The 26,216-nt window shown below is 35.9% G+C and overlaps 1 protein-coding gene and 1 non-coding gene across 2 annotated transcripts in view; both read right to left on the reverse strand.

Annotated features, from left to right (window-relative positions):
• LOC139975628 (guanine nucleotide-binding protein G(olf) subunit alpha-like) overlaps window positions 1-13,889 on the reverse strand; it is a 47,857-nt gene extending 33,968 nt beyond the window's left edge. Inside the window, exon 1 of the mRNA XM_071983687.1 lies at window positions 12,799-13,889. The gene's annotated coding sequence lies outside the window, so the exon portion shown is untranslated. The remainder of the gene's footprint in view (window positions 1-12,798) is intronic.
• Window positions 13,890-20,408: 6,519 nt separating this feature from the next.
• Window positions 20,409-20,480, reverse strand: Trnah-aug (transfer RNA histidin (anticodon AUG)). Its single transcript has one exon. It is a non-coding gene; the product is annotated as a tRNA-His (tRNA).
• Window positions 20,481-26,216: the final 5,736 nt, after the last annotated feature.

A 26,216-nucleotide genomic window follows, 5' to 3' on the forward strand; every position in this document is an offset into this window, starting at 1 on the left:
AATTTCATCAGAATATCAACTTTTTTGGTGAGTTTCATTTCATCGAAAGACAGGCAAGAGGAAAAGGTTTTGTCATCTGTCTTAACAGTGCAAATGAGTGCTGGGAGAGGCTGATCCGGGCGTATCTTTGACCTGTGAAATGAATTTGATCGTTTGGGGGAAGGGGAGTGGGAAGGGGTGAAAACAAACATTACCACAACCAAATTATATGAATATTTCAAGCAATACATATATGTATTATAAAAAGCATACGTTGTTGTAAATGAGAGTTAAAGAACTATATGGATAATTAGTTTTCTCACTTTTTGATACATAAAACTACTCTGTTTATAATGCATAACACATAAAGATGTTGTCTTTAGGCAATTGGTAAGAGAATAGAAAAAAATGGTTACACGAGAATATAATAGTTTACTATCCATACGAATGTTCATTAGTTTTGAGCCTAGATCTACCCCCTCCCATTTCCTCACCCCCCCCCCAAAAAAAAAAAAACTTCAGATTTTTGGAGTAGAAAATAGGTTCTGCCTGTCCCCTAGAAAAGCATTGCGTTCACCCAGCTACTTAAAAAGGAGGTCAGGCTACCCTCCTGGTTGAGCTAAGCCTTGTTATATAGGTCAAAATCTAAATCAATTTTTTCCCATTAAGTTATCCTCTATACAGCTGAGTTAATTCAATGAAGTGACTGGACTATGCAACCTTATGCACATATTCAGGTGGTCCTCACATGATACACTCCATGGAATAAACCCAATACTTTTATGTCCTCAAATGACGATTATTATTATTATTATTATGTATTATAAATTCTTAAGGACTTAATAGTGTTCAAATGTCATCGAAGGAGGCTCTGTTAATTATTATTTATGTAAAAGTAAGTTGGCCTGTCTGTATTCTGTGTGTGTTTTTGTCCCTTCTGTTACTGTTACTTGTCATTCAGCCTTTGAAGAAGATCCTGCTAGGATCGAAACGTCAAGCCAACTTACTTTTACACATTCTCTTACACAGGCTCTCTAGTGGATAAGCAGTTTGCTAACAGTTTTATTTTAATTATTATTTCTGTCAAAATTACAAGAATATGTTTTGGTTGAGTTATTTTAATTTATAAAAAGATGAGTTAACCTTAAACTGTTAATCCTACACACTGAGAAACCGACGTGATCTTTAATAAGGGGTTAATCAACGGTCTAACGTGCGTTACTCACAGGATTAATGCACGATCGGGGGATAATGCAAGCGATGCACGAGGGCGGAGCCCGAGTGCATCCAGCGATAGCATTAACACCCGGAGTGCATTAATCATGTGAGTAACGCACGCTAGACCGTTGATTAACCCCGTTCATTCATACACTACCATTTGTGTGGGGGAAAAATCATAAAAAAAAACGTTTTGGTTACATATAACCAAAGATTTATTAAAGTGATGCCCCGTAATTTTACCGTGCGTTACTCACAGGATTAACCACGGTCAGCTGACCTGAATGGACCAATAGGATTTAGTAATCTTTACTAAGTATGAATGGATAAGCTTTAAAGGATTATTCCAGAGATTTAGCATATAAAGGTTAATACTTTGAGTAATAGCTATATAGAAACAATACTATAGCACTCCAAACAATTTTCACCGGCATTTTTTTTTTGTCCGACTTGTATACTGTTACATATCAAGACTACAAATTCTGTCTGAAGTTGTCCTTGTATGTTAAATGCTGAATTAAACCATTGACTGGGAGCGGATGTTAATTACATATCTTTATTGTCTCCTCGGACTCCACAAATCGATATATCCCTTTAAAGCCAGATGACATATCCTACTAGCTCTCTCTCTTTTTCTTTCTTTTTTACTACTATGTTGTGACTTGATCACTCTTCTTGTGAGCATGCCACCATGGAATTTAGACTAATCCATTTGCTTGGCTTCCACGGTGCCTTGACAGATGTTGTAAATCTTTGTATCATGTTACACTATATTTAGAATAAAATATGTAAAAACCCCACGGGCGTGTACGAGTTCTGAATATATACTCATTTTACGTGTTCACTCCACCATACAGTGTGATGAATAGACTAGCTACCTACAGGCGGTGAATCATTCATACACGGTTCGTGTTTATATATATATAGGCTATTTATATATATATATATATATATATATATATATATATATATATATATATATATATATATATATACATGTTTGATCTCTAGAGTAAGGCAAAATATGTCACCAAAAACAGAACTAGCATTGTTCGATACAGGTGACAAACGCCTACAGTGGAATTACGATCTTCCTTACCGGTTTCGAACCTCTGGACATACAATCAGCGTCCATAGCCTAGTGGTTAGGGTGTCCGCGTACAGAGCGGGAGGCCCGTGGTTCGAATCCCGGTGGAGGCTGAAAGTGTTTTCACTGTTCTTGATTTTCCAGCTCATTACGATTTTCATTTATATATATATATATATATATATATATATATAGCCTATCTGTAGCCTTTATATAGGCTATATATAGATATATAAAGATAGATCTATAGCCTATATATAGCCTATATATATAGTCTATATATATAGCCTATATATATATATCTATATATATCAATTCGCAGTTGGAATTGAGTACATACATGCTGTTATATAGTTATTTTCTCAAATTATCTTTCATTTCTGACAAATTTTCCTTTCTTAATTGACATGAATCCTCCTCCATCTTAACTGAATTGTGCAAACACCGCTTTTCGTCGGTATAACAACGCTTCCATGCACATATCCTATATATTGTTTTCTCAACAATGTTGTAATATACCTTCATTATCAAAAGTCACAATATTGCTATGCATTTATTACACGCGTACCAGTTGTGCGAAAAACATTTCTTTCTAAAAGATAATATTGCAAATATTGCTTGGCAATAGTCAGAGGTGACATGCGCACTGAAAGAATAGTTGAACGGAAGTACCATACTCAAATGTTGGTCCGACTTGTCTTTCCTAATAAAAGTAATGATTACTAACATGATGATGCCATGGTCACTTGGGTCCATTCAAGTACAGAATCCCTAATTTATCTACAAAATATAGAACCAGCAGAAACAAAAAAACAAACAAAAACAAAAGAGAGAGAAGAAAATGACAAGTTGTTGACATTTTGTCACACAGATGTTTACAGATACCTCACGAAATATCCAGTGGCCATTTACAACTTGAGATATCCTACCAAAGTGTCAAGTACCAATGTTGGAGAAGCCTATACACCTCCTCTATGTAATATATCATTCTATATAGATAGAAATTAGACGCATTGAGCGTGATAACTAAACAAGTGACCTTAGGCTAAAGATGGACGGTACATCACAGCAGCTTGTAAATATTTGCTTTGGCTAAAAAAAAAAATTGAAGAGGCTACAGGTCTGCATATGCTGTTCACTGAAACAGTCAGTGGTGTATCTAGGACTACAAGTGAAGTATATAATAGAATAAAAAATATATAGTATACCGTATAAATAGGCTTATTGTAGTACCAGATGCCGTACCGGGGTTTCAGATGAGACATTTAGCTGATAGCATTATCCATACCGTTGCATTGACTAAAGTATTGAACGGGTTTTATGTAGAATATTATATATTTGTACTCCGTCGGCAAGTGAGATGTTGTTGTACGGGTTGATTAGAATGGTATATGTGTATGTATAGTATTATAGCTTGACGACCGTACACGTATATACGTTATGTGGAATTTTAAAACAACAACAACTACAGGATATAGCCTGCTCATTTCGCTACTATTTATAGAACTATATGAGTTGTGTATATACTGGCAAGTTGCCCTCTATATATATAGGCCTACGTATTTTATACTCTTATAATCGAGAACAGGAAATATCCCCAGGATATATCATCGATATATTGACCGTAAAGGTGTGCTAGAATTATCATTAAATGTGATATCACAATATCAATCACACGTATTTAATATACAATTCACTTTTGGTACAAAAAAGCGTCCTATTTGTAATAAACTGATCTTAAAAAACAATGTAAATTGGATAGCCACCCGACGTGGATTGCTTTGAGTTAACAGGCCATTCGGTTTCTTCTGTATGTTTTTGTCTTTCGCGGTCTGGGTTTATACAGGCTTACATGACCAGCCGCTCTGTGTAACCTTTTAAGTTAGGGTTGCACAACATGTTATTAATGCATGTGATCGTGTTATAAACACAGGGTTATATTAAAGCTTGTAAAACTATACACACATAGTAACATTAACACGCTGTTCGAGCCAGTGGGTGCATGTTAACACATGTGATAAGTTATTATTATTATTATTATTATATATATATATATACACACACACATACACATATATAGGTTATATATATCCCAGAGTGAAGGGTCATTTATGCTGCGAGGAAGGGATTGTGTGTTGGCGAGGGAAAAAGAAGGAAGTGATGAAATCGACAACAAAAACAATAACATTTCCTTGCAGACAAAAACAAAGAAGAAGAAACCACACCCTAAGAAATCATTTAAACAAATTTAAAAAAAAAAAAAAATTAAACAATGGACGGAACTGATATTCAACCAATGAGAAATGTTGCATCACCTGTTTCCCCACCATAGTAAAACTTAAAATAATATATTAGTAACTATATATATATATATATATATATATATATATATATATAATAACTTATCACATGTGACCTTTTTGACCTTTTTCCACAGTAGTATTCTCTGTAGCATGTATTGTTTTATATTCTGATCCAGACCTAAGCTATATCTGTAATTCCAATCAGGCGGGTTTTTGCGGGTTACTATCACTGTGATCACAATTAAATGACTGCTTCGTCCTGTAAAGAGTGTGCGAAGTGTACACACTAGTGTCAATTAAATGGCTTTTACTATGAAATACTGCTGTCCTACTGTTTAACTGAATTTGCGTGGAGATTACATATGGTGTTGGATATAGTAAACCAAATATGCACTTGGCATTATTGCTTGGCTATATATGAAGAAAGGGTCAATTAAATCGTAACTGCAGAAATTGTATTGTCAATTATAGATGGAATTCTGCCGGTATATTCAACGTTGTAGCGGTATATGACTGAATGTAGGGCATTATGACGACAATCTTATACATGACTGATATTGTCTGGTTTTTATTGTCTTGTATGTATACATAAATAAGATGGAATATTTATAATTCTCCTGCACAGGCCTATAATTTTGACAGGCGGTTGATCATCACTGTAGCGGTTTACAAAGCAACGCTATGTTACTGATATAAGAGTGCGTATATGTGTACACGGTTACTGCATAGGTTGTTAACCAGTTTACAACAACTAAACCTGTATACTATATGGTTGAGAAGTGCCCGTGATTGCTATAGTATAGGACATCCTCATCAAATGTTTGCTGTTCGGTAAAAAAAAAAAAACCTTTATATAGAAAGAAGGACAGGTTAGTCGGTTTCCGCCAAAGTGGGTGTTTTGTGTGGTTTGAACTGAGTAATTTATGGTACCTAAGTTAGATCACGAACCTACTTCTGTGTTTTGTATTGTGCGTTTGGGTGTGTGCATGTATGACTCTACGACGTAACGTCGCTTGGAAGATATGACGCATACTGGTGTAGCCTACGTTGTGTACCACTCGTGTGTCTTTCCAGGGCGCATAATTATGAAGAATAAAAAATAGTTTTGAAGCTAATATTGTATATTTTGGACACGGTATTTAATACATACATCATTGAGTAGAAGTAGGTCTTTCATGTTGCTTAACATGAAACGATGGGGTGACGGTTAAAACATCTCAGATAAAGAAAGAGGTGTTAATATGTACGGAATATTCAACGCCATTGTGTGAGCATTACGTTCTCTTGCAGTGCACGAAAACAGACCAGACAAACCAGTTTTTTTTTTCTGTTTGGTAACATTACAACAGCACTCGTGGATTTATTTTGCCATGTGATATAATTTCTCTACATGTAAAGCATTCAGATATTTTACTGTCATGTTAGCCCTATCACATCTAATACCATCCACTTAGAAAACCATCCCATTTGGCAACATCACATCTATATAGAAAACCATCCAAATGATCCCATTATATACCATCGCATCTAGGGCCATCCCATCTAATACCATTCCATACAATACCATCCCATTTTAGCACCATAACATCTAGCACCATCCCATCTGATACCACCATATCTTGCACCAATACATCTAGCACCATACCATCTAATACCATCACATCTATAGCATCATCAAATCTAGCATCATCCCATCCGACACCATCTAACACCATCCCATATGGCACCATTCCATCAAGCATCATCACATATAACATCATCCCATCTAGCCCCTTCCCATGTAGCACCATCCCATCTAACACCATTTAATCTAGTCCCATCCTATGTGGCGCCATTACATCGAACACCATCGCATATAGCCTCATCTCATTAACAGTAGAATCATCACATCAAACAAAATCTAACATCATTCAATTTAGCACCATCACATCCAGCATAATAGCATCTAACATCATACCATGTAACACCATCCCATCAAAAACCATCCCGTCCAGCACCATCAAATACAGCATCATACCATCAAGCACCATCACGTATAACACCATTAAAGCTATCCCCATCCATGGGACGCCATCACATCTAACACCATCGCATTTAGCCTCATATCATGTCGATTACAACCATTGTTGTTGTTTTTTAGAAATACCAAAAATAGCTTAAATATATTGATCTCGATTTAAGCCGATTTTAACTATATTCAGAAGACCAATCAGCAGATGCCATTTCAATCGTCGTGTATAGCATAGGCACTATGGGACAAACATACCATATCCTATACGCGTATTAATTAGAATATATACAACGTATATAAAACAGCCAATCATATTAGCAGGAACTTGTATACACGTATTAAATCGAATATAAAACGCGTATTATTTCGAATATATGCATGTATTAAATCAGCTAATTAAATACGCGCATATATTTCAATTTTGTACGCGTATATATTAATAATAATAATAATAATCAGCAGTTATTTATACGACGCTTAAGCGACCACAAATGTGGGAGAAACCCGAAAGGGCTTATTACAACTTACACGTCGGGTAGCTTCCAATTCCACATTTTAACTCAAATTTGGAATCTTTTCAATTTAGAAAGTCATTTCAGATGGGAAAGCCGTAGATTGCTATTGGATGAAAACCCCACCTTACAACGACCCGGCCGGGAATCGAACCCCGAACCTCCCGGCCACAGCACCGGTTAAATATATTCCTGCCATCCCCTATACCCCCTCCCACCCCGAACCCTATACCCATCCCAACCCATCTTTCCTCCTAACTTGAGTCTGAAGCACGGTTGTATTGTTACTGCATACTACAGTATAGTCAGCTCCCCCCCCCCCCCCCCTCTTAGTCTATATGTCGTAACCGCTTACATTCTGAAAATAATTTACTTCTGTACCCTTGTACTGCATTTATTTAAAATACTAGTCTGTTACTCCCCCCCAAAAAACTGTTTTGCTAACCTATAACGATCCAGTATCCCCCCCCCCCCTTAAAGGAAAACATTGTAATTTTAGACGTAAAAGATGCATTCCGCAGCATTTTATTTTTACTACAAAGGAAGCCTTAACAGAGTGCAAAAACCGAACCTTTCTGTTCACAAAGATTGCAACACTATAGGTTTGATGTATACATGTGTTAGGCTTATTTCAAGCTTATTTCCTGCAGACCCCTTCATAAAGACCGTTGAACTGTTTAAGAACTTAAGCTAAACAAATCCATACCTTTGGATTAATGCCAGTTCATATATACTTGCTGTCGTCACCAGCATTTTTTTTATAGTGTTTTTTTTTGTCTTTCTTTGTTTGTGTTTTGATTGCTAAGTTTAAAAATAGATTTTGATTGATGAAAACTTTGGACCCTCTGATATCTTTCAATAGGTGTAGGTGTATAATCGTCCCCTCGAACCTCGTTCATTTAGTATAGCAATCCTTCTTGCAATTCGCTTTGATAGGATAAGATTAGTAGTTTTACAGTAATACAAAGTGAAGGGAAAAAAAGAACTAAAACCCAATTGAAGGACAATTTTGTTGACGTAAACACACACACACACAGCTATAGACTGGTTTCGTTATATATACAACTTTATCATACACTAATATGGTATATGTGGGCCATGAATGTGTATGTCTTATATATTAGGCTTGAGCACAGTGTTGGCCTATGTTATACATTGCTCAGTGATGAGAGTTTGATTCTGCACTGCCCCTTTGCTCTTTTCTTTTCAATGACCCTTTCAGAAACTTAATTTCAGAACCCTTGGCCTAGTTGTACAGTAGGTTTATAGCGAGAGTTCATTTGTTCAAAAACAACTGAAAATGTTTTTCCTGTAGCAGTGGTACGGTAGTGTCAAGTATTTTTCCGTAAATGAAATTTTATCATTTTTAGGGGGCATTTGTTTTATCATGAAGTTGTGTATTTATTCATTGATTCATTTATTGAAATAATGTATCTGGCAACAAATTCTGAGTGACGTATAATCACGGCAAATTATAGCTGAACATGGCCAGTCACTGATCTAATGAGGAAGGTAGTATTCTAGCAAACAAAAAGTTGACAAACAATTCCATGAAACGTTGCATGATGGGTAAATTTACAGCTAAGTAAACATTTCAATATTCATTGATTCATTTACTGAAATAATGTATCTGACAACAAATTCTGAGTGACGTATAATCACGGTAAATTATAGCTGAACATTGCCAGTCACTGATCTAATGAGGAAGGTAGTATTCTAGCAAACAAGAATTTGACAAACAATTCCAGGAAACGTTGCATGATGGGTAAATTTATAGCTAAGTAAACATTTCCAAATTATTCGAAGTTTAAGGAAGTTTTAGATACCTCATATTTGACTTCATTATAAAACACATACATATATTAATGTCGAATACAGACAGCATTAATGGATAAATAAATAAATAAATAAAAAATATTACAAATATGAACGGGTTATATTTCTCCTATTGAATACATAACAAATAATGTTATCGCTAACTTTTCTTTTTTAACCTTAAGAAAGTTCACTTACATAAATTTAACAAAAAATGAAACTGAGAAAATGATTATCAACAAATTTTTAAGTTTTAAAAAATGTCGATGAATTCCTCATATTTATGAGTGACATATTCATAATTTATAAAAGAAAATGTCAAGGTGATATTCATCACATTTAAACTAATTAATACTTTGTATCAAAATGACGAGGAGTCGCTGTTAAAAATAAGCTAACCATGAAAATAATTGAAATCAAATGTTGGAAATGATCACGTTAGCTATTTTTACATGTTTCGAATAAGCATTAAAACTCTTCCATTGTGAACAATTAATAATTTAGCTACTAGGTCTCAATATAAAATCGATTTAATAGGAAATTTATTGGTTAATCAAAATGTGAAAATAGATACGGTAACTTCAAAACAGTAAACACTGCACATAACATAACCATTTTATGAATAATGTTCGAAAATGTGATTTTTTTTTTGGGGTGGGGGTGTGTGGTATGTTTTGCTTGTCTTTCTTTATTTATTTGTTTGAACAACCGATTTTATTGAACGTTCGCTGCTGTTGTTGTTTATTTGTTTGGTAATTAACTTTACTCGGTACTTTTTTAGAAGTAAATTTGATTAAAACCAAACTTTCAAATGGTTCAAATAATCTTCACAACTGGGCATATAACGATACATTTTAACACGCTTAAGTCAAAGTGGAATAATCAAACATTCTTGATTCTGCATGGTGCACGCCCCCCCCCCCCCACACACATACCCCTAGTATGTAAGGAATTAAATAAACAATGTGTTCTTATATTTTTTTCCATGTGACTTTCAACAGAAAATCAAGTTCCCAAGTAGTCAGAACCAGTATTCAGAATCTTTTGAAGAAAAGTTTAGCCTACGTATAGCATTTAGACCGAGGCTTACAACACTTCCAAAGCATCTATATATATATATATATATATATATATATATATATATATATATATATATATATATATATATATATATATATATATATATATATATATATATATATATTATATATATATATATATATATATATATATATATTTATATATATATATATATATATATATATATATATATATATATATATATATATATTATTATATAGGCTACCTTCAAAGGCCCAGTAGCTTGTCAATTTTTAAAATTAACACGTTACAATTGCAAATACTCTTATTGTCCCTTTTTTTTACTGATATTATTCAATTAAATTGAGAAAACAGATTGTAAAACCTTCTTCAAACTTCAAAAATTAAGTGGAGCATGCATGAAGAGTGAAAATAAAACGAGCAAATTGTCAAATTCGAGGTCTGAAGGTGATATATATATATATCGTTCTTATAAATTATTAATGTAGAAGTAATAGATATATCTAGCTTCCTATATTTAATGAATAACCAACCCCTCGATACACATGATATAGGCTACAACTAGGTTAGGCTCGAAGCCTTGTCAATACTCTTAATCCCAATTTCAACCGTGAATTAGAAATTCTCAACTAAGTATTTTCTTAATTCCATTGTACACAATACGTCAAAGGGCCGTTAGGTCCAACGAACCAAAAAAATCCGTCAAGTTCATTTAATGTTTTTTTGTTTCTTTTAATTAAACATGTTGTTTTATTTTGGTATCAAAGTTACTCACATTGTAACCTACAAATCGATCCACATTGTCAAAGTAACAAGCGGGCGTATACTTTAATATAAAGTGCTACCATTATATATCATTTAAAAAAATGTTATGTGTAGAAGAGGTGAAATATACCCATATAAACATTAAATGAAAATGCATTTATTGAGTTAGTTTTATTTATATGATTTAATATTCATTACTTCCCAAAGACAATAATTATTGAACAATTCTAAAATCTGAATATAAAATTGTGTACAGCCTTTCTAGTCCATAATGAATATATGCATAACATTGATTACCCTACAGTTTATGTATCATATTAATCTAACATTTATGATTAACAAAGACCAACTATACATATCTCTTCTCGGACCTTGTACCTTTCCTATTTCGCATGATTTTTTCTTCGATCACTCTAGATTGAAATCTCAGTCTTGAATTATTATACTGTATTCCAATTCAATCCGGTAACCATTCTTACTAGATTGGAAGTTTCCGAGATCAGGTCAAAAGTAGGAAGCGGAATGGTGGTGGTGGTGGGGGAGGGGGGGGTGGGGCTGGAGGGGAAGTTAAAACAATCGCAAAAAAACACGTCTCTAGTATGTTGTATATGTGGTACATGCGAAACATTAACGATAGGCTACAATTGAGATATATGACATACAGTAATAACTATTTGCTGTGTTGACACATCGTTTCTTTTCCATTCCCCTTTCGATCCCCTCCCTCCCCCTCCCCCTCCCCCACCCTCACTTTCCGCGCTCTATAGCAACTGCCCACAGTCATAATCCCAACCCGGCCAACGCATAAGCATCCTGCATGTCGTGTGCAATGAAAGTGTTCTAAACTGAGCTGCGTCAAGAATTGATTACACGAACTGTAAAAAAAAATATATATATATACAACCGGCGTTGTGCATCGTACAGTTAAGTTTTAGAGTAATAACCATCGACTCGGTAAAACAGTTCCAATATGAATATTTATAGCATTATATATCCCCTGGAGATTCTAGAATACATATTTCAGTTTATAGCGTTAAATTTCATAAGGGTTCTCAAGATGACTTTGTGGGGGACCATCCACCAGTCATAGCCATGAGTGCTCTTAAGGAGAAAAGTTATTAATCAGAAGATTTTATTATATCGAAGACTTCGTATATTTGTGTAATGAACGTGTTTTATTGTGTGTTTTTTGTTGTTGTCAAGAGCAAAAGTGTGATAACATCAATTGCAAACTAATTGTTTTGGTTTGTTATAGAGGCGTACATACTTAACCTCGTTAGTTAGGCTACCGTACGTGATTTGTAGCCTAACGTATATTACTAGGGTTGGTTGCCTTAATTGGTATACGGTAATTAAAAAAAATTAAAAAAAAAGATAGGCATATATGTCAGATTTAATATTGACAAGTTATCCGATAGCTAAATACACTGTCACACGCATTCGACCAGTTTTAATAAATATAGGGAAATGAGTAGTGAAAAATTAAACATTGTCAGGGAATAAATTAGTATTCAAGATTAGTGTAGCTAAGTTTTAAGGTTCTGAATTATGTCCCTTATAAAATACTATGGCTCCCGTCGACAAAAATATTGTGTATCTTTGGATATGTTTACAGGATTTTGATAGGTTTGAATAGCATTTTGAGATGCGATACCGCTGTATATATTATTCTCTGCATAGGCATTATAGTACATGCATATAGCCTATCCGTAGAATGGAATCTGACTAACGTTGTTATTCTCTGCATAGGCATTATACTGTAGTTCATGCATATAGCCTATACCATAGGCTGGAATCTGACTAATGTTGTTATTCTCTGCATAGGCATTATAGTACATGCATATATAGCCTATACCATAGACTGGAATCTGACTAATGCTGTTGTAATGCTGCTATGCTAAATTTCATTTTTAGTCATAATCGGACTCTGCTGTGTAACTGGCCTATAATAATACATTCCTGTTAGGCCTAAACTAACATCGTATTTGTGTGCTATAATATGCAGTAATAGTGTAGACTGCCATAGGCTATATATAAATAACTTACCTCTCTTGTTGTTTATAATAAGCCCACAATATGTTGGTTATTCTCTACAGGTCAACGTAAATCAACTGGTTATAATTCCACGAAAACAAGTTAGGAAAATGTTAAAGGCAATCCGCTGGCAATGTACTCCGCAAACGATCTTTGGCCACTGTAATTAAACTGTTCTTTGTTTGATTAACCATGGTATCAGCATGTACTGAGTAACTTTGCCAACAAATCTACAGTCCGAATTAAAGTTACTTGTTTTAAGTATAGTTGCACGCTTACCGTTGCTCAAACTCGCATCCGTCCAACTTCGACAGTGTGTATAAAATTCAAACACGAGATTTCTTTCTAAACTGATCAAGATTTCCACATACGAGGCTCATGAACTATTCTACACAACTAAATTATATCAAACAAAGTTACCTGACACATGTGTAGGCTACACAGTGCAACCCGGATTCCAATATAATAATAATAGTAATAAAAACAAAAAAAGTTATATTGCTTTTATCGCTACACTGTATGTATAATAAACAAGAGTTTCTCAAACATTGTTGCAGACTGTTTCTCTCTGCTCAGTGCAATAACTTCTTGTTCTATTTTGGTCCGCAGCTAGCCTTAATGGTTTCCTTTTCACAACGACATGCCATGTGATATTTTTGGCAATGAAATTCAATGGTTGCGAACTACCGGAAAAGTTCATTTCCTCAGTCGGCTCAAACCCTCTGTCTTGTATTTTCCATGTGTAGGTATTTCCAAAAGCGAATTGCATTAGCGGCTGTACTTAAATCGTCGGCAAATATTATATCACACCCCTGGAAGAGCCAGGCCTGCATTGTCCAGGACTATAGTATATACGCAATCAAACGGAGTCCTTCGTTGAGAACGCTGCGACTGACTGGCTGTCGTCTGCCAACAAAATATATTAAAAAATGTATAAAAAGAAGAAAAAGAAACACAACTATTATTAAACGCTTTGTTGACATACAATGTAGTTCTCGCTTATATATGGTGCGTTATCATGTATATGGAATAATTACACACACCGCGTACTATGGTAAATGCGGTTTCGTGCTACTGAGTTATACAATACCAGTACAATGGTCGACAACTTACACTGAAGTGTGCTATTTATAGCTTTATTTGTTAAGTAAAGGGCGACCTTGTACCTATGGCGTTGAAAAGGCATTGAAATAGCGTAAAGAAACGAGAACAAGGTTCTTTAATCCAACCATAATAAAATATTAAAAAAAAAAAAGCACACAGCTATAGTTGGCATTGGTTGTACTTCTTAAGTACAAAGAATGAAGAATTACTATTGAAGCGGGGGAAAATATTAAACAACAGTGTTGGTATATAATTGATTCAATGCCTTGTTTTAGATTCGTATTGTAGTCAGAGTTGGACTGAAATTTTTTTGTGGGGGGGGGGGTGGTGGAGGTGGAGGGGTCTAGTGTATTGTCCATTGATCAGTGTAAAATTCGTAATCCTATAGAAATATCAGCGAGGTAGTCTCGCATATTTGGTTTTCATTATTTTATATTATATATTATATATATATATATATATATATATATATATATATATATATATATATATATATTTATTTATATATATATATATTTATACATTTACATATATGTGTGTGCATGTGCGTGTGGCCGGTGTGGGTATGGGTGGGTATGTACGGGTGTTTGTGCGTAGCTGGTGAGTGACGTCGGTTGGCATACACCAATTTGAAGTTCATATCTCTGCAACCGTTCACTCATTGCGGATTGTCACAACCAATATTTTCAAAAACACTTTTCAGTGAATATAATATAAGGGACCCAAGTTAGCAAGGGCATTGGAAAACGGCTACTATCAATACTTATCCCCCCCCCCACCCCCTGCTTGAACAATCGAATGTTTCATTCTATTGATTTTTGACATTTTTGCCATTTACGACATTTCTGTCGGATCTGTTTTGAGTGTGTGTCGAGAATCATAATACTACTACAGTTGGCATAAAACAATTGTGATGATCCTTGACCTTGATCTTGATGGATGTCCTGATAACGTTTGGCACTTCTTTGCCCGGATTAGATGTAGTTACCCAGAAGCTGCTTGAAGGAGAGCACATTAGCGGCATAATTTGAGGTATGGTGGTAGTTTATTCCATACGAATACATGGTATTGTCCTGGTGCAATGGAAGGGCGGATGCATATGAACAATCAGTTCGGTTGGCAGTGTTTTCGTACAATAGTTGAGCTCTTTCCTGCGTTAAGGTTCTTTCCTATAGCTGAGTAAGGTTATGTTTTCCCACAACTTCAAAAAAAGGTTGACTTGTTTGTCATGACCAAGTTTCCAAAAATGTTAAACGTGAAAAGTTGGTTCACAATGAAACCAAAAAATATTGAAAATCAAACATGCGAGGCTATCATGCATTTCTATAGGATTAAGAATCATACACTGGCCAATGGACAATACACTATTACCCCCTTCACATCAACCTCCACCTCAACCTCCACTTCCCTCCCCTCCCCACTCCCACCACACCCCACCCCTCAAAATAAAAACAAATTACCTACAAACCAACACCGGAAATCACTCGAAGATTGTTACCTTATGCAAGAAAAGTTTGGACAAGAATTTGCTGTACATACTTATGGGCATAGAGAGTTGATGACAGTCTTGCTCCCCCTCCCCCACCCCTCCCCCACCCCCTCTCCCCTTCATGAATTATATATTTTCACCAGAGGGTTTGAAATGCTTGCACTTTACCATAGAAGAGGTTGATAACTTTGCGAACAGCATTGTGAGAAATGCTCTTTCTCCCTTCGACTAGACTTTGGATATGGGTACGAGGGGGTGGGGTTGGGGGGGGCTTGTGTGGTGGTCGTATGCATAAGGATGAAGAGTTCTGTGAAATAATTTTGTAAACGGCACCGCCTGTTTTACAACCTTCCACTGTAAACTGTAGTTAAATGCAATCCGTATAGGATCAACTTTCGGATATATTTAATTGAGAAAGTCATTTTGCTTTGATGGTCATTGTTGTAATTTTCCTTAATGCACAACAAACTTGGGAACATAATCACCATTTAGGAAAGAGAAGAACTAACATTACACAACATTTAGCATGTTTTCCTCATTAGTGAATGACATCATGATGACACAAATTCCAAGTATTAGAAATAATCATTAGGCCATATTTTTTTTCTTTCTTCCAATTTATAGTATGGAACCGGATATGACGTGTGCAACCGTACTGCCTTCATTCATGCATCAGTTTCCGTGGTAATATTTAGAAAGAAATTGATGAATCGATTACCTCGAATGGATGATGCACACAGGACATGCGTTAACGTTGCAAAGCCTCATAATTCATGCCCGTGGATTTTGCCATTTGGCAGTAGTAAAGAAAGGGAGAGTTGAAATTTTCGCCGGAAGACATTAAGAATACAGGACAAGTCGGTTAACAATCTTTCTGTCATAGAATGAGAATGATTTCTATACGTAACAAAAGACCCATTCTACTGCTTATTATCAGCAACTATTTTGGGGCTGCTCTCGAAAGCTTGTATATCCAACTGATGTGTGCTGAACATAATTCAAGAATAGAAGGCCCATGATACTTGATTTTAGCCAGTGAATGTTTTAAGGACTCGCTGTTTTGGTAACAAGTGGCTAAACTATTGAAATTCTATGCCTGGCAAAAGGTCGGGTCTATTTCTGATAGGTGTTTTCTGAGCAGCCAAAGATGAGTGAGCTTGCACTTGGACAAGGGGTTTTAGAGACTTACGTATACCTATGCCCTATACCCATAGGCGTAGGAGCCCAGTTGATTGGGGGTGGGGGGGGGACTGTAAAGACTTGCCCGATTAGTATGACCAACATTTTTCGCGCGCTCCGCGCGCGTTCAACATGTCAATGTGCATATTATATAGGGTTTTTTACATCGCATGCCAATTACATACAATCATTTGCCGTGTTTTTACCCTTCCACATTGGTTATAACTTTTGGGAAAGTCGTTACAATAATAATGATAATAAAAATATCAGTTTAACCATTGAAAAACACATTGCAATTTATTTTTCTTTCAGTGGGTGCCCGAAAAATTCTCACCATATTGCCCGAATTTTCACAAAAATATTTGGTTGGGGGCTGCAAACCCACCCCTTGCTCCCCCCCCCGTCTCCTACGCCTATACCTATGCCCATACCCCGTCTTCAATTAACTGGCATTAATCAATGTGACCGAGTGATTTATATAGGACGGTAAGAGAGAGAGAGAGAGGGAGCTCTGTACGTAACAAGATAAAAAAGTAGAATCTTCGTCGATCCACTTTGTAATACTATGTAACAAACATAAATTTGTTTGCGACCCAGAAACTTCCATTAGGTCTGGATCACGATCCACTAGATCCCAACTCCTCAGAATCGATACAAGGAATGCGTATAAAAGCTAGCTTGGACAATGGACTTGATGTTAGACAAAATATGTAGCTAAGCTTCGATACCTGTACAAACAATAGCCGACATCTGTATGGAAAACCCCTCAGCTTCACCAAACGAGAAATGCTTCACGACATACTGTTGGTCGCGCCTAATATAGGTACTGCCTTATGTCGTATAGGACAATGACTGATATGCCTGGAAACCACGCATATTCGTATCATTCTACATATTTGTAGGTTATCATCATTTTCTTAATTTACCCATCTTTTTAACTGACGGGGTGGGGTGAGGTGGGGTGGGGTAGGGGTGTTGGTGGGGGGAAATAACTAATATGCCTGGAAACCACACATACACGTATCACTCTATATATCTGTAGGTTATCATCATTTTCTTAATTTACCCACCACCTTAAATGACGGGATGGGGTGGGTGGGGTGGGGAGTTAGACGTGTGGGTTGGGGCTCTTTCCCACATAATGGGCTATATATGTATAAAGTGACCTATGCATGCCTCTCCTATGTTCCTTCACCCAGTGACGTCGAGAGCTAGGTGGGGCCCTGTGGGAAAAATATGTCCCCTGGTCACTTTGAATAAGGTCTTCGTTTTTTCCTGAAGTACCTTACATAGACATAAACTATCAATTATCACATGTTATCCCGGGGTCAACTCATTTACCCAGGAGCCGGGGGCTGTATATCTTGATCCCGTTGATCCCGCTGATGTCAGAGGATCAGCCTGATCGAGCCCCTGATCCCCGTCTCGTCAGGTAGTTATACTGACGGATATTTTGAAGAATGTATTAAACATTAAAAATGTAATCACATTGCGGTTTACGTTCACTTTGAAAAAAAAATAGATTAATCAATACCCGAACACAATGGCTATACGTGTGACGTCACTACAATGGTTTGTCACCTTTCACCTAGCAGATCCAATTCTACCCCAATTTTTTTTTTAATCGAATCAACGGAGAGCTTTATCACAGCTCCAGAAACTAGGGTATGAATCACAGATATTCCACAACCAGAATGACAAAAGGTATAAACAAAAGCGTTTGGCGTGAAATATTTCAAGGTTCATGCACCACAATTTCATTAAAAGTTGTGCAGATTACCTATTTTATACTTTATATGTCAAAGGTTACGTTATGAAATGTGTTTATATGTAGGGCGTTCAATTTACTACTTATAGTTAATTGGAAACAATGAAGTAACAGTATGTTAGTTTGTATCATTTCGAGCTTTAATCATTCATTAAAGTAAACAACAATAACAATAACAACAAGGACAAACTACAACAACATAGTCATCAACTTTATCGTCCTCTTCCTCTCCCCCCCCCATCCTCCCACAACCCCCTCCCCCAAAAAACCTTGGGCGTCATTGGAATATTTGAATAATGTTTATACAGGGCATATCCTTTGCATGTAAGAGACAATTAACACCGTGACTAATATAAAAAGCGCTCATCGAGGAGATGAGAGACCATTGATGATTCGTTATCACAATTATGACTATTTTTAATTAAATTTCATCGAGTTGATTTTGGTCAATTTGTACGAGTCTTTTCGATACTGAAATAACAACACAATGTAGTTTATTATGCATGCCTATATGCATACATGTGTCCTTTTAAATAGTTATAAGTTACGTCAAACATTATTATAAACGAATGTTGTAATGTTGGCAAATTATCTAAGTTGAAATATTATCTATCGGAAAACACTATACCAGACCCTGATTGTCCCGCATCTGAACTATTGTTCCATTATTTGGTCTGGTATATACAACACCAACCTTAACAATCTTATAATACTCCAAAAGGCAGCCATTCGCCACATAACACACTCAGCCCCACGTGAGCACACCAGTCCCCTATTTAAGAAACTCAATTTACCAAAATTGCACAATCTCATTAAAGTTAAGCTTGCATTATCTGCCTACAAGATCTGGAATGGATTACTACCAGCTGCCTTTGACTATTTTTTTTAACCAGTAACAGAGATGTACATAATCATAACACGAGGCATGCTAATCATGCCCACCATAATCTCTACAATACCACCATTGAAACTTTAAGCCTACAAAACCGTGCAACAAAAACATGGAATCTTCTAACGAACGATTTAAAGAGTAAAAAGTCAGTCACATCCTTTAAGAAGTGGTTATGTAAGGAAATAATAGCTAGTTACTGACTACTACCAAATTATACCAGTATGTAATTACTTTATATATATATTGAACATTTAATTTGTATTTATATTTATGTATATCTGTTTATATTTTTGCTTTCCTTTTCTTTCTTCAGGGAGTCTTCCACACTGTTAAGCTTTTAAGCTTTATGGAAGACTTCCCTCCACTCTATACTTTTGTGGAAAAACAAATAAATAAATACAATTTTCGTCTATACTGTTATTAACCTTTGATTAAAACTATAATAAATGAATACCTTGGTCCCTAGGCCTAGTTAATCCCTCAAAAATCCTCGCCAACAATAGCAACAGCGCTCGCAAACAAGCAAACCACTTTGTGGGGTATAAGATGATTGGTAAATTTGGTAGAGACTATAAAGAATAAATTCATTCTTTTGAGCCCTGGTGGTTTTACGAACCTAATTTAAATTTAGCTTAAGTTTAATTTTTTGTTTATGTTTCTGAATTGATAAAACGATGGCATAGAATTAATGTGTAAATTAAGCCGAGCGTACACGAATAAGGTGACCACGTCATTATCATATTTAGGAAAATTCCAGATATTTTCACATATAATTTAAGGATCATTAATCATTAATTAATCATTAATTTATACCTACAATGTACTGTTTAACGGTGATAACTCACAGTTCCAAATACTGCATATAAAGTCATCGTTTACAACAGCGGTATAGCCTACTTATACGACAATTTCAAAGTACTATTTATATGTGGTTCTCGTCGCCGGGTTCGTTGTCTGTTTCCAAATGAAATTCCCATCAGTAGGTGTAAAAAAATCGATTAGCATAAAATTCATGGATAAGTCTGACTTACGGAATTGCTAAATTGGAAAAACGGCAACTATACAGTAACATTCATGACTTTTGCCGAGGATTTTTGTTAACATTAGTAACAGAAATGTAGGTTATGCGGGGACAAACTGTGAAGTGTGAATGATGATGATGATGACGATGATGGAACGGTGGAAAAGACAGCCTCCACCGGGATTCGAACCCGGGCCTCACGCTGCATATGCGGACACCCTAACCACTAGGTTATGGACGCTGATGGTATGCCCAGAGGTTCGAAAGATCGTAATACCACTGTAGGCGTTTGCCACCTGTATCGAACAATAATAGTTCTGTTTTGGTGACATATTTTGCCTTACTCTAGAGATCACATGTATATACTCTAGATATATGTATATACATATATATATATATATATATACTCTAGATATATATATATATATATATATAAATATATATATATATATATATATATATATATATACTCTAGATATAGATATATATATATATATATATATATACTCTACCCGCCCCCCCCCCCTCATTTCTCCTAGCCTTCTTTACACTACCCTACCCACCCCACTGCTCGGCTCTGCTATTGCATAGCATAATATTTTCTCACGAACTTTCCCGTAGAGTAGACAGTTGTACTTGTGCTTCGATGCTCTGTTATTTGCTACAACCTGCCCTATTAACAGACAAAATGAATTCATGTATACATGTATATGCCTATAATAGTGGTGTCAGCGCTATGAAAATACACGCTGTTTCGCTCATCTATATTAAATTCCCATGCACTGTGTAGCATCAACGACAATGGCAATCAATGATGAACTTGTCACAGACCATTTTCGGGTCGATTTTAACCTTAAAATAGATTTACGTGACCATATTTATGAGTGCATATAGTATAGTGTAGTATATATATATATATAGATATATATACATATATATGTATATATATACATATGTATATATATATATATATACATATATATATATATATATACATATGTATATATACATATGTATATATATATATATATATATACATATGTATATATATATATATATATATATATATATATACATATTGATAGATATACGCAGATATGTATATATATATATATATATATATATATATATATATATATATATATATATTCTACAATCATTTGTTCAATAGGTTATAGATACAGGTCACTACTAAATGCTGATCTTCACAAAGATTGTTTAATATCTGCTGGAAGCTGGAATAAAAAGGTTAACCTCAACATAATCATTGCTCATTATAGCGTGTGATTTAAAACCACTGAAAGGTCTACGCACTTTTTGTACACCTACTTACCTGTCAGTTCAGTCACTGAGTATTGTTTTCCTTTGATATATATATTTATAGATAGATGGTAACCGATTCCTTGGTTCGTGCGATACCATATGACGAAGCCTTCTCGTGATATGGTGGGTGGTTCGTTTAAAGGTGGGGTGGTGTTGCAAGGTGTTGTCATCCTCTACAATCGCCAAGCCAAGTGTAAACTTTAAAATATTTTATTCTATATATTTTATGAAAATATGCGCGCCTGTGGCCATGGTGTGTGCATGTGTTGTTGTTTTTTTTCTTCTTTTCCTTCGTCTTCTAAAATATTGCTCTAAAAATAAAATCTTTTCTGTTGGTGTTTGACACGGAAGTGGTGATAAAACTCACCGTTTCTTGAAGTATTTTATAATCTTTGCTTACTTTATCATATTTAAACGATTCTTTTTTTCAGCATTTTCTTTTCAAATGATCTTTCTGGAGGAGATTCATGTGTAAAATTGTTAGATCTTAAACTTCGTCCCTGACTCTCTATTTAATTTTGTTTCTATCTTATTTAATATTTCGTACTATATTGATAAGCTGTTTCTCATATCTCCATGATAAGTTGTAACCGTTGTTAACTATAGTCACAAGAGTTGACATAATTTACTACCGTGAAAGTAATTATTCATTCTTATTCATTCCCCTCTCTCGTTGATATCACGCATGGTTAATCAGTGACATTTATTAATTAGTTATAATCTAAAAGCCTGTTTCAAAATGTGACATTATCAAGGTTAAAACATCATTCAAACATTCAAAGCCCGTGTAACTTCAAAGCACCCATCCTCCCCCCCCCACCCCCTCCTTCCCCCCGCGCTCCCAGACAAGATGTATTGGATATTTGATAATTAACCAAGTATGGTTTATATTCATGTCCACCTGTCTGCAGAGAAAGTAATTGTTCATTTTAAAACTTTACCCAGGCCCGAATCCGTTCGAAGGGTAGCAATAATTTAAGGAGGGCCAGCAACCATTTAAGGGGGCGGGTACAATACTCGTGCCCTGTACCCTGTGAAGTTATGGTGTTGTCCCAGATGTGGTGATGAGGGTGGCACAATAGTCTGCATGGGACCATGGCGTGGCTTCGGGTTCGACAGTATACCATCTTTTCATTAGGTCAGCTAATATGGAATACGATGGACATATAACGAGGACACGTGAAGATATTTTTGCAAAAATTTCATCTGTAGAATATAATTTTGAATAATTCCAATCTTGTTCATTATCATTATTGAGGACGACTTCATAAGTATATAGTAACATTCGGTAAATGTCATGTTTCCTGTCTGTGGTGATAAATGTCATAGTGCATGGGTGGGTATCCCTTGTGTTGCAACTGTGCCAAAATACTCTTTCACATATACGGCGAGTTTCTCATATGAGGGCGCAATGCTCCAATGCTTCGTAAATACTGATACTCTTATCCACGAGGTCACACGATATTTCGAAAACACTTTTCTGAACTATCGATTTTTAACCCGGACGAAGAGTAGATATAATCAAAATTAAAACTGTTAAACGTGTCATCTATATAGAAATAAATTCTGTGCCAATGTCTTCATTAAGTCCACAAAAGAAAAACACAAACACCATCAAGCCTCGACAAGTATGAAAAGGATTATTCTGAGAATTTCTGCCGGATGCAGCTTTTGTTTACCGTTATACATAAGCTATGACATATTTAACTATTGATACATTCACGGTAAGTTAGATGCGGAAATACATATCTCTTGGTTTAATTTTTTAAAAATGAAAATTTAATTCAAAACAAAATTGTGAACAGTAATGAGATCATTTTACAGGTGAACGTAATAATTGTTCCTTCTCTTAGAGACGACCCCCATTCCCAATTCCCCACCCTCCCTATCCCCAGTCCCCATCCCCACATCAACAATTAATATACTAGTGGTAATACAATATAACAAGCACGTACATGAAACTTGCAGAATGGAGACGTCCTTTTCCCACTTGCGTGTAGCCTGCTAAGCAAGCACATGGTTCATCATGGAACCTATGCATGTGCACGTACTAGAATGTGGGTAAGAAAGTGCATTTTTCTGTACTAGCAGTGGTGGAGCGTCCATACAGTCAGGGGGGGGGGGCGGATGCCCCCCTGACAGACTCAAATGGACTGCTGGCGCCCATTTCACCTCTTTACCACTTTTTACTTATTCGCGATTATTGCCTTTTTTATTGCGCTCTCATCTACCTATTGACATTTGTCACATTTTGTTGGTGTACTTTGGCGATTACACCTATTTATTCTTCGTTTATCTGCAAATTAGCCAGGCCCGGAAAGGGTCATTTCCAGCGATCTAGGGAGTATCTTTATTCAAAAAATTTCTGTACGCTACGCGCCAACCTGTGGTGGCGCTCCGCTTAGATAGTGTCGAAAGCGCCCCTACAGACCATTCTCGCCCCTCCTGACCAATACCCCTAGATCCGCCACTGTGAACTAGTATACTCGTACTCATAGTGTTGTAGTCAACATGGAACCGTGCGTGCATGTACTGTGCATATGGGTATGAAAATGAAATTGAGTACATTTTTCATATACTCGTTCGCCTCCTCAGTTAGGCTTGGGTTTGTACTCAATATATGGAAATCATGTAAAGTTGATCTCGTATTAGTGAGCTTGTACTAGTCTCTACAAGTCTAAACTATACTATTGTACATTCTTTCCTTACAGTTTATATACCATAAGAAGCCAAGGAATGTACTCCGGACATTGTACTCTATAGTCTAAATTGTTCTCTTGTACAATCTTTTCGTATAGTGTATATACCTAGGCGCCACGGAATGTACGTGATTGGCTGGTCAGACTTATTCTCTTGAATAGTTCGGTTTCCATGGCATGTCGAACATCTGCGCACAAAAAACAAAGTACATAATTGGCCTGTTCACCCGGTGTTCGGGCCACCGAACAGACAGTTCCAAGGTCAACAACAATGGAAATCCCTAGCGCAATCGTGTATATTTTAACTAATATTTTGCAATCCATTTAATCTTTTAGTAGTCGTTGCTTTGCAGTCATGTCAAGTTAAGCTACAGAAAGAAAGAACATAGAGTTGATCTCTAATTTTACGTTAATTTTACGATATTGCAAACCTATTAGGAGAGACTTCAAGTTCTTATCAACGTTATCTTTGCGTGAATTATTGCCTCCATCCCCCGCCCCTTCCGCCACCCCCCCCACCCCAAATTCTCCAGTGGTCCTGAAATACAATATAATATACAACATTTTCCAAGCATTTGCCGAGATTTTGTTGCCTTTCTGACCATGGTCGGGAGATTTCATTCACCAAAGTTCGCGCCACAGAACAATACCCATGCTGAACAATTTGGAGGGAAAAATCACATCCGGGCTCTTGTCTAACTTTATTCTCTTGTACATGTATTTATGTATAGAGGGATATATTTCTTTACGATCTGTCGAACAAATTTTCCTTTTCAACGCTTTCAATTTGTTCTGAACTATTTATTTTTCAAGGATGAATAAACGGCGGTGTGTACAATTAACGTGAGCAGACGACAACATAAAGAGCACGACAAATGAAACGACTGAACATAAACGTCTGCTAGATGAAACTAGACGATGTGTGGACATAGAAATGCATGTAACCAACTGACTATAAACTTATTAAAATCATCAGATTTGATTGTCACAAATATAGGTCTTTCTTCGATCGCATAAAGAGGAATATTAACGATGTTTTTTATGCTAAATATGCTAATTAGAAGGAAATGGTGAGGTCATATCCTAAATCTATATATGAATCTGTTTTTGTCGGTATGTTTGAACACACTTTCTGTTGTGATTCTTGTTTTCGTTTTGTGTCTCGGAGTCCCAGTTCTTTCCTTGCAAGTCTTCATTATTCCTTGAATATAGCATGACAAGGAGAATAAATTATCCCTTATTCCACCCCCCCCCCCTCAAGTCGCATGGGAGGGGAGAGGGCTGTAAACCCACTGAAGCTCGCTTCCAACATGCAGATGTGGGTTACATTCCCGTAAGGCATATAAGCCTATATCTACATCAGTGTATAAAATCATCGCCTTAATTATGTACCTATTTAACAGCCAAAGAAAGCTTTGCTGTCTGCATGATCGTCACTTGGTGGTATTTTTACCCAACCTACTTGGTGTAACTCGAGGTAGTTAATTGAAGCTTAATCAACCCTTTTAAAATTGGCTCCGTATGAAGATTAATGAATTATTTATTCTATTCTATTCGATTCGATTCGATCTGGGAGGGGGGCGACTCCCGGACACTTCTCATATTACTATAAAACATGGAAAATATATATATATACACTTTGTCTTAACAAGCCTAAATGAAATGAAAGTCTTTTTATTTACAAGATGACCAGATAATGTCTTATTTAAAAGAATGGTCCATATGCTCATGCGCAAAACTGAGAATATTCCGTTTGGTAACAACATGGCTGAAAATCGGTGTTTTTTTTTGTTAGTATGTTCGTTTTTTGCACAACCTTACTTGTTATCAACTGTAAAAGGAATACATATGTATCAAGTCCTCGTGAATGTTGTTGTATTGGTTGCAAATTGACATCACATGTTGCTGAAGATAGCGTCTTGCAATGGGGTTAGGACAGGTATAGCTTTGCCATC

This window comes from Apostichopus japonicus, chromosome 11, assembly GCF_037975245.1.
Source record: "Apostichopus japonicus isolate 1M-3 chromosome 11, ASM3797524v1, whole genome shotgun sequence".
NCBI classification, from domain to species: Eukaryota; Metazoa; Echinodermata; class Holothuroidea; order Aspidochirotida; family Stichopodidae; genus Apostichopus; species Apostichopus japonicus.